The following is a 10,935-nucleotide window of genomic DNA, read 5'->3' as shown; positions in this document are numbered from 1 at the left end:
ATTGATCTATGTGTTTATCTCTCCAATATCACACAATATTGATTACTGTAGCTATGTAAGTCTTTTAGTTGAGTACATGGATTCTTCCTACTATTTTTCTTCTTTTTCAAAACTTTTTAGCTATTCTAGTTTCTTTATCTTTCCATAGAAATTTTAGAATAATCTTCGGCATATCTACAAAAATCTTGCTGTAATTTGGTAAAAATTTTGTTAAATCTATATATCAATTAAAGAAGAATTGTAACCTTTACTACATTGAGTCTTCCAATCCATAAACACAGTACATCTTCCTCTTTGTTTAGGTCTTTGATTCATTTTTTTAGCATTGTATCATTCTCAGCATACAAGTACTGTACACATTTTGTTAGACTGATACTTTAAATTTTCATCTTTCAACAATTGCAAATAGCATTGAATATTTAATTTTTGTGGTTTCATGATTATTGCTAGTATATAGAAATTTAATTACTTTCAATATATTTATCTTATTGATACATCTTGTGACTTTGTTGAACCCACTTAATAGTTCTAGAATTTTTTTCTTTTTTTCATTTATTTTTTTCTCTTTTTTTTTTGGTAGAATTCTTGGCATTTTCTACATAAATGGTCATGTTCTCTGGAAATATGGACAGTTTTTTGTCTTCTTTCTTATCTTTTATTTATATATTTGTATATTTGCCTCATTGCACTCACTAGAACTTCCAGCATTATGTTGAGTAAGAGTGGTGAGACCAAATAACCCTGTCTCATTCATGATCTTAGGGAGAAAGTATTGTCTTTTACTATAAATATGTTAGCTACAGCTATTTTGTAGGTTTTCTTTACCAAGTTATGTAAATTTCCCCTTATTCCTACTTTTCTGTGAGTTTTTATCATACATGGATGTTGAATTTTGTCAAATGCGTCTCATGAATCAATTGATATGATCATAAATATTTATTCTTCAGCCCACCACTGTGGTGGATTATATGTATTTATTTTTGAACATTGAATCAGCCTTGTACCTATGGAATAAACTTCATCACACTAAAGATTTTATACATTGTTTAATTTGCTAAATTTTTGATTATTTTTGCATCAGTGCTCATGGGAGATATTAATCTGTAGTTTTCCCTTCCTCTAATGACATTATCTGCTTTTTGTGTCAGAGTAATGCTGACCTTATAAAGCGAGTTAGAAGTATTCCTTCAACTTCTATTTTCTGTAAGAGATAGTAGAATGTTCATATCATTTCATCCTTAAACATTTGTTAGAATACTCCAGTGAAACCATGTAGGTCAGGAGAGTTCTATTTGGGGAATTGAAAAGTTATGAAGTCAATTTCATTAGTAGGACTAGTCAAATGATCTATTTCATATTGAGTGAGATGTGGTAATTTGTGATTTTCAAAGTAAAGTTCTATTTGCTTAAGTTTTAAAATGTATGTGTATAGAATTGTTTGTAGTTATCCTTATTATTTTTTGATGTCTGCATTATCTGCAATGATATACCAGTTCACTCTTGGCATTGGTATTTTTTGTCCTCTATTATCAGTTTGGCTAAAAATTTGTTAAGGTTTTTGAAACAACTGACTCTTTGTTTCACTGATTTTCTCTACTATTTTCCTTTATTGATTTCATTTAATTTAGCTCTTATATTTATTGTTTATCTATTTATTTTCCCTGCTTTGTTTATTCTGATCTTCTAAGCTCTTGAAGCAGGATCTTAAATTATTAGTATGATGCTTTTCCTCTTTCCTAATGTCTACATTTAGTGCTATATATTTTCCTTGGAAGGCTGTTTTAGCTGTATTCTAGAAATTTTGATGTAGTGCTTTCATTTTCATTTATTTCAATATTACTTTTTCACTTCCCTTTAGGATTCTTTGATCCACAGGCTATTCATTTTCCAAGTGTTCAGAGATTTTTTCAGTTATCTTTTTCTTATTGGCTTCTCTTTTGATTCCATTGTAGTCCATCACATTTCAATTATTTTACGTATATCGAGGTTTGTTTTATGAACCAAGGTATGGTCTAACTTGATATATGCTCTGTGGACACTTGAAAAGATTATATATTCTGCTGTTGTTGAGTGTTCAATAAATACCCTGTGATTGATGTTATTTTTGAGTTTTCTACATCCTTGCTAATTTTTTGTCCAGTTGTTCTATCAATTGTTCAGTGAGCTTTTGTTGAAGTCCCCAAGTATATTATGGATTTGTCTATTTCTTCTTTCAATTCAATTAGATTTTATTTTTCATATTTGGCATCACTGTTGTTCGGTTCATACAAATTTAGAATTGCTATACTTTATTGGTAGATTGATCTTTTCATCATTATATGATGCTCCTCTGCTTCTAGATAATTTTGTTAGCTCTGAATTTTACTTAATCTGTTATGAAAATAGCCACTTCTACTTTTCTGATTAAAGTTTTCAGGACATATATTTGTCCATCCTTTTACATTCAATCTGCCTGTATCATTATGATATAAGTAATTTTTTTTATAGACAGCATATAGTTGGATCATATTTTTTTATTGAATGAAAGATTCTTTAAACTCTATAGTAGTTATAATTTTCAAAAATTTCACACAGATGATTCCATATAATCAGCATTCCATAAGAATGCTGTTTTCATATTTTTTAATTGACTGCCACTCTTTACCTTTTACTTGAGGTATTTTTAGTCCATTTACATTTAATATAATTTTGCTGTGTTAAGACTGAAGTCTGACAGTCTATTTTTGCTGTTGTTTCCTTTGTTCTCTCTGTTTCTTGTTTCTTTGCTTTCTTTTTTTCTTTCTGTTTTGAGGGCTAAGTGAACACTTTTTGAATTCCACTTTATCTGAAGGGTTTTTAAGTGTATCTATTTACATCACTCTTTTAGTGTTTGCTCTAATTATTAAATTATAAAAATACAACTAATGATAGTTTTTTGATGTTGTTATTTTCCCAGTTTGATGAAGTATATCAATCTTACCTCCATTTTTGCTCCTTTCCTTTCATTTTTTATGTTAAAATCGCCTTAAATATTTTCTCTACACATATTTAGAACATCACACAATGTTATAATTTTTGTTTCAATTATCAAACACAGTTTAGAAAACTCAAGAGAAGAAAGAAAGCCTATTGTATTTGTCCATATTTTTCCTTACCATAATCTTTTTTATTCCAGATTTTCAAGTTATACTTCCTATACTGTTTCTTTTCTCTTTAGAAACTTCCTTCATACATTCCCTAGATTATGTCTGCTGGCAATCACACCTCTTAGTTTTCCTTCATCTGAGAACATCTTGAATTTCCCATAATTTCCAAAGGATAGTTTTCTTGGTTGACAGTTCTTTCTTTTCTGATGAGAGATAGAGTTGTTCCAATTATTCTTACCCAATAAGTAAGGTGGCATTTTTATCAGGGTACTTTCAAGATATTTTTTCCTTTAGTTTTCATTTTAATTATAATGTGTCTTGACATGAGTTTCTTTGTTGTTCACATTGAGTAATTTTTATTGTTTTATATTCCACTTTACTATATTTTCCCCTCTGTCTCCTCCATTCTACTGTTGAGTCCATCCATTGAGCATTATATGTCAGTTATTGTATTCATTTATAAAATTTCCGTTCGGTTTTTTCTTATATATTCTCTTTTTTTGATGAGCAATTTTTTATTGAGGAGTTCTATTTTTCCATTTGCTTCATGTGTGTGTGTTCATAATTAATCATTAAAACATTTTTATCATAGTCTTTCTAAAATCTTTGTTAGGTAACTATAACTTTATCTTCTAGATGTTTGCATCTATTGATTTTTCTTTTTTTCACTTTGAGATCTTTCTGGTTCATAGTATGAAAATGATTTTTGAATGCATCTTGAACATTTGTTTTGTTTTGTTTTGTTTTTTAAATGAGACTCAAGATTGTATTTAAGCCTTTTGTTTTAGCTGACTTCCTGTGACACTGCATTAGCAAGGGAAGGAGAGTTGACATCTAATTGCTGTCAATACAGGTAAAAGTCCCAATTTCCCACACTCTCTTCATTGTCATTTAAGATGGATGGATTAAGGAAAAGGTGTCTCCTTATTAATGCTGAGTGGGAAAGGCAATTATTGTTCCCCACATGATTTCTACTAACACCACAGTAAAGAGTGACCTTGATTCTGCTGAGTGATGGTGAAAGTCCTGACTTTCCACTAGGTCACATCTGACACTACCTCAGTGGAGATGTGGAGTGGTGCTTTGTTACCTGTGTGTCAGGATGAATGTCTAGGTTTCTCACATCATCTCTTATTACCAGACAACAGGGATGAAAGTCTGAAACCTTATTTGACCATCCCTGAAACTACCTTGGCAGAAATGAGAAGGTATCTCATTATAGCCTCATGCAATTACAACTCAAGTGGAGGTGCAACCAAGATGTCAGAGGAATAAGAGGACATGGAATTCATCTCTCCCCACAAATTCATTAAGAATACATCTACAAATACATCTACAATTCTCACAGAGCAACTGCTGAACACTAGCAGAGGACCTTGGACACAAAGATCCCCACAAAACCAAGTAGGACAAAAAAAAGAAGAAAGGAGGGCTTCCCTGGTGGTGCAGTGGTTGGGAGTCTGCCTGCCGATATGGGGGGCATGGGTTTGTGCCCTGGTCTGAGAGGATCCCACGTGCCATGGTGTGGCTGGTCCCGTGAGCCGTGGCCGCTGGGCCTCCATGTCCGGAGCCTGTGCTCCACGGCAGGAGAGGCCACAGTGGTGGGAGGCCCGCATACCACAAAAAAAAAAAAAAAAAAAAAAAGAAAGAAAGAAAGAAAGAAAGAAAGAAAGAAAGAAAGAAAGAAAGAAAGAAAGAAAGAAAGAAAGAAAGAAAGAAAGAAAGAAAGAAAGAAAGAAAGAAGGGAAAAGGAAGAGGAGAGGAGGCAGGATAGGACCTGCACCACTGGCAGGCAGTTGAAGGTGAGGAGAGGTTCCCGCATCTGAGGATGCCCCCTCACTGGCGGGGAGATCAGCTGGGACAGAACAGGAGTCTTGTGGGGCTCAGAGAGAGCCCAGCAACCAGTCTGTGGCAGCAGGACAGAGTGAGATCTACAATGATGGTCTGTGCCACAGCCTTGTTCACCCCAGCCTGAAATGGGTGTCTGCCGGTCCACATGGGGTCTGGGAGCTGGAAAATGGGATTTAGAGAGCAGACCCAGGGAAGGAACTGCTGTGGCTGTGAGGAGACAGCCTGAGGGAATGGGAGTGAGGAACTCCACAACTGGGAATGCTTGTGGAGTAAGCGCAGAGAAACAAGAATTGAAGGGCCATTGTTGAGTGATGCACAAAGGGTGGGGCCACCACTGCAGCCTCTCTCCTCATGAGCCAGTCCCTGCCTCCATGGGCACTAATGAGGGCTCCTGCTGGAGCCAGCTCATGGATCACTGCCATTGCCTCCTTCCCCAACAAACTTGGGCTACATGCTCATCCTTATTGCTGCTTGATGGGCTCATGAATTTCAATCCCTACCCCAGCACACACCTGCCTGGGCAGCCCGCACATCCTGATTGCAGCCTCAGCTCCTTCCTGCCTGATGGGCTTGTGTGCTCTGGCAAACTCTGGAGCAGACTCCAGTGGGAGGAACACATGCAGAGGAGGGGCAGAAACAACACTTGAGCCTCAGGGGCCATGTGACTAAGGAAGAAGAGCTGAAATCACTCCTCATGGCTGCACGAACCATGGAGTTACACCTCTGCTGATGGCTTCCTAAACTCATCACCTGCGAAACATCTGAAAGGACAAGTGCTCCTGCAGCTGTGATGGATCTGGCTTTAGCAGCTGTGGGCTTTGTGGACATGTGCATGTGGGGGTTCGGCCAGGCCAGAGTCTGAGCTGCCTCCATAGCTCATGTAGCGGGTCCAGGTCCATGAGTACTGCACTCCTGGGATCTGACTTCAGTGTATCTGTGTCCATTGCCTGTTGAAAACAACAGGCCTGAGAGTCACTAGGGCCAATTGCCAGCACACCCACAGTTAAGGTGGGACCAAGAGCAGTGCCAAAAAGAGTGTTCTTTGTGAACCCACACAAAAGTGGTGAAAGTGGATACAGCAGAGCACATTCATAGATGAACAGCTCCAGAGGAGGAATACTCAGTGGCTTCTTTCCCAGTGGGAGTGTTCCAATCCCACCTACCTCACACTGCATGTCAGAAAAACAGGTAAGAAATAGATCTGGGGGCCACTACTCCAACAACTAGGGAGCAGACCCCACCACTGACAGGGCAGTGACAACCCCAGAAAAGGGAAGGCCCTGCTAAATATCCAAGTCAGCCTCTGGTCATAACAACATCAATCAAATTCCCTATCAAGGGGGTAATGGCACAAGCCTCTGGACCAACCTCACCCAACAGGGGGCAGACACCAGAAGCAAGAGGAGCTACAATCCTGCAGCCTGCAGAAAGAAGACCACAAACACGGAAAATTTGAAAAAATGAGAAGACAAAGAAATATCTTGCAGATGGAGTAAGATTAAAAACTTAAAAGAAAAACTAAATGAAGAGGAGATAGGAAATCTACTTGAAAAATAATTGACAGTAATGATAATAAAGATGATCCAAGATCTCAGAAAAAGAATGGAGGCATGGATAAAAACGATACAAGAAGTATATAATGAAGACCTAGAAAAATTAAAGAACAAACACAGAGAAATGAACAATACAATAACTGAAATGAAATATACACTAGAAGGAATCAATAGTAGAATAACTGAGGCAGAAGAATGAATAAGTGATCTGAGAGAAAGAATAGTGGAAATCTCTGCTGTGGAACAGAATACAGAAAAAAGAATGAAAAGAAATCAGGACAGTCTCAGAGACTTCTGGAACAACATTAAATACAACAACATGCAAATTATAGGGTTCCCTATAATTTCCCTATAGAAGAAGAAGAGAAAGGGCCTGAGAAAATATTTGAAGAGATTATAGTTGAAAACTTTTCTAACATGGGAAAGGAAATAATCACCCAAGTCTAGAAAGGGTAAAGAGTCTCATACAGGATAAACCCAAGGAGGAATACATGGAGACACATATTAATCAACCTAACAAAAATTAAATACAAAGAAAAAATATTAAAAGAAACAAGGGAAAAGCAACAAATAACATACAAGGGAACCCCCACAAGTTTATCAGCTGATTTTTCAGCAGAAACTCTTCAGACCAGAGAGCATGGCAGGATATTTAAAGTGATGAAAGGAAAGAACCTATAACTAAGATTACTCTACCCAGCAAGGATCTCATTCAGATTCCACAGAGAAATGAAAAGCTTTACAGACAAGCAAAAGCTAAGAGAATCCAGCACCACCAAACCAGCTTTACAACAAATGCTAATGGAACGTGCTAGGCAGGAAACACAAGAGAAGAGAACAAAAGAGGAAAGGAAGAAAAAGGACCTACAAAAACAAACTCAAAACAATTAAGAAAATGGCAATAGGATCATACATATCAATAATTACCTTAAATGTAAATGGATTAAATGTTCCCACCAAAAGACCTGGCTGATTGAATGGATACAAACACAGGACCCATATATATGCTATCTACAAGAGACCCACTTTAGACCTAGGGACACATACAGACTGAAAGTGAGGGGATGGAAAAAGATATTCCATGCAAATGGAAATCAAAAGAAAGCTGGAGTAGTAATATTCATATTATAAAAAATAGACTTTAAAATAAAGACTGTTACAAAAGACAAGGAAGTACTCTACATAATGATCAAGGTATCAGTCCAAGAGGAAAATATAACAACTGTAAATATTTATGCACCCAACATAGGAGCACCTCATTATAAAAGGCAAATGCTAACAGCCATAAAAGGGGAAATTGACAATAACACAATAATAGTGGGGGACCTTGGAGAAAACAGAACCCTCCTACACTTTTGGTGGGAATGCAAATTGGTACAGCCACTATGGAGAACAGTATGGAGGTTCCTTAAAAAACTAAAAATAGAGCTACCATATGATTCAGCAATCCCACTCCTGGGCATTATCTGGAGAAAACCATAATTCAAAAAGATACCTTCATCCCAATGTTTATTGCAACACTATTTACAATAGCCAGAACATGAAAGCAACAGAAATGTCTATCAACAGAGGAATGGATAAAAAAGATGCAGTATCATATATATTATACAATGAAATATTACTCAGCCATAAAAAAGAATGAAATAATGCCATTTGCTGCAACATGGATAGACCTAGATATCGTCATACTGAGTGAAGTAAGTCAGACAGTCAGACAGAAAAAGACAAATATATGATATTACTTAGATGTGGAATCTAGAAAGGGTTACAAATAAACATATCTACAAAACAGAAATAGAGTTACAGATGTAGAAAACAAACTTATGGTTACCAGGGTGTAAGGGGGGAGGAGGGATAAATTGGAAGATTGGGATTAACATATACACACAATTATATATAAAATAAATAATAAGGACCTACTATATAGCATAGGGAACTCTACTAAACACTCTGTAATGGCTTATATGGGAAAATAATCTAAAAAAGAGTGGATATTTGTATATGTATAACTGACTTACATTGCTGTACACCTGAAACTAACACAACATTGTAAGTCAACTATACTCCATATTTTTTTTTTTAAAGAATGCTAAAAAAAAAAAAAAAGAAGTAGAATCTAGACACCTTGATCAGCGTTTTCTGACTAGAATGAGTGGGGATGGGGCCACACATTTTTCTGTGGTATTTGGGAGCAGTAGAGTAGTTATTTTCTAAAGGTTTATCTCTTGCTAGTCAATGCCTTTCCTGGTCTTTTGGTTAGAGAGAGCAGGCTTTTGTTTGGGCCATTTGCATTTCCAGGTTTCTGGGCTCTTCAGCTCCAAATACAGGATGGCTGAGATAAAAAAAGTAAACTCAGGGAACTCAGCACCGTGTTAGTCTCTGGGTTCTTTGGTCCCTATCCATTCTGACTTCTCTCTACCTCTCAGTCTTCTGATATTCATTTTATATGTAATAACCAAGGTCTTTAGTTGTATTTAGCAGAAAGAATAGGGAAGAGTATGTCTATTCGATTTTTCCAGAGGCAGAAGTATATCCTGCATTTTTATTTGATAAATCTGACTACCCTACTCTTTCTGAAACATATTCTTCTTCTCTACCACCCTCACCTGGTTTTCATAAGTATCATTTACTCTTCGTATTAGTTCTCAGTTTAATTACTTCCTCATGTAAAGCATATTGCACATTGGTGAAAGGTAATGCTTTGTACAATGTATTTTTGAAGCACTAAAGATATAATATGCGAGAGTCAGAGTCAAGATGGTGGTGTGAGGAAGACACGGAGTTTGCATCTCCCCACAACTAGGGCACCTGCCGGACACTGGTAGGGGACCTCAATGCCCAAGGAGATGGGAGGAACACCCAAGTGAATGGTAAGATGTGGGGTGACTGAGGGGGAAAGAGAAGTGGAGGTCGGACAGGACTGGTGCCCCTGATGTGTGGCTGAGAGGTGGGAGGGGTTCCCATGCCTGGAGGGACCCTCAGGAGCTTGGATAAGAGGGGAATGCACCCAGCGTTTCCCATGCCCAATCTGCCAGGGAAGTCTGCCCATCTTTCAGGCTCGGTCCTATGCCCTCAGAGGCCCCTCTGGGCTGTGTTGGTCCTGGAGCCATAGGAGGGAGGCTGGTGGAGAACAGGAGAGGCAGGTGGGAGGAATCCTCCATGACTAGAGGAGTGGGAGAGGAGCAGAGGGTGTTTGCCTTGCCCACTCGGGCCCAGGAAGCCTTCTGGGCTTCCAGGTGGGGTCCCCTGTCCTCTGAGACAAGAGTCACGAGGAACGCCTGGGTCCCTTCTGTTCTGTTGAGCCTAAGCCCCACCCTGCAAAGCCCCCAGGAAATTTTCCAGCCCTGTGAGTCCTAAGAATAGGCTCCACCCACCACCCAAGCCCCACCCATGCCTAGGCCCCACCCTCCACAGCCAAGCCTACTTCCACCTTTTCTTTTTCCTTCTCTTTTTTTACTATTGTGGTTCTGTTTTACCTTCCAGTTGTTTCATCTACAGTTTTATTTTTATATTCTTTCTAACATATTTGGATGTTTCCTAGTCTAATTTTATTTTTTACTCATTGTTATTGTTCTCCTTTTTTTTTTTTCCACCCCACATGGCTTGTGGGATCTTTGCTTACAAACCAGGGGTTGGGCAAATCTCCTGCAGTGGGAGTTCTGAGTCCAAACCACTGAACTAACAGAGAGCTTCAGACCCCAGAGAATATTACTCAGAGTGAGGTCTACTGGAGGTCCTCATCTCGGCACCAGGACCCAGCTCTGTCCAACAGCTGATGAACTCCAGCTATGGGAGCCTCAAGCCAAACAACCAGTAAGACAGGAACACAATCTCACCCATCAAAAAAAAAAAAAAAAAAATGAAATGACAAAACAATATGTCACAGATGAAGGAACAAGGTAAAAACTTATAAACCCAAATAAATGAAAAGGAAATTGGCAATCTACCTGAAAAATAATTCAGAGTAAAATAGTAAAGATGATTCAGAATCACAGGAATTGAATGGAGGCATAGATTGAGAAAATACAAGAAATTTTTAACAAAGATCTAGAAGAACTAAAGAACAAACAAAGAGAGATGAACAGCACAATAACGGAAATGAAAAATACACTAGAAGGAATCAATAACAGAATAAATGAGAGAGAAGAATGAGTAAGGGAGCTGGAAGACAAAAAGGTGGAAATAACTGCAGAGGAGCAGAATAAAGAAAAAAAGATTAAAAGAATTAAAGACAATCTTAAAGACCTTGGGGACAACACTAAATGCAATAATATTCAAATTATAGGGGTCCAAGAAGAAAAAGAAAGGGTCTGAGAGAATATTTGAAGAGATTATAGTGGAAAACTTCCCTAACAGGGGAAAGGAAATAGTCACCCAAGTCCAGGAAACACAGGGAGTCCCATACA

Source organism: Neophocaena asiaeorientalis, unplaced genomic scaffold (genome assembly GCF_003031525.2).
Source record: "Neophocaena asiaeorientalis asiaeorientalis breed wild unplaced genomic scaffold, Neophocaena_asiaeorientalis_V1.1 scaffold339, whole genome shotgun sequence".
Classification (NCBI taxonomy): Eukaryota; Metazoa; Chordata; class Mammalia; order Artiodactyla; family Phocoenidae; genus Neophocaena; species Neophocaena asiaeorientalis.
Note: the sequence above shows the minus strand (reverse complement) of the source record.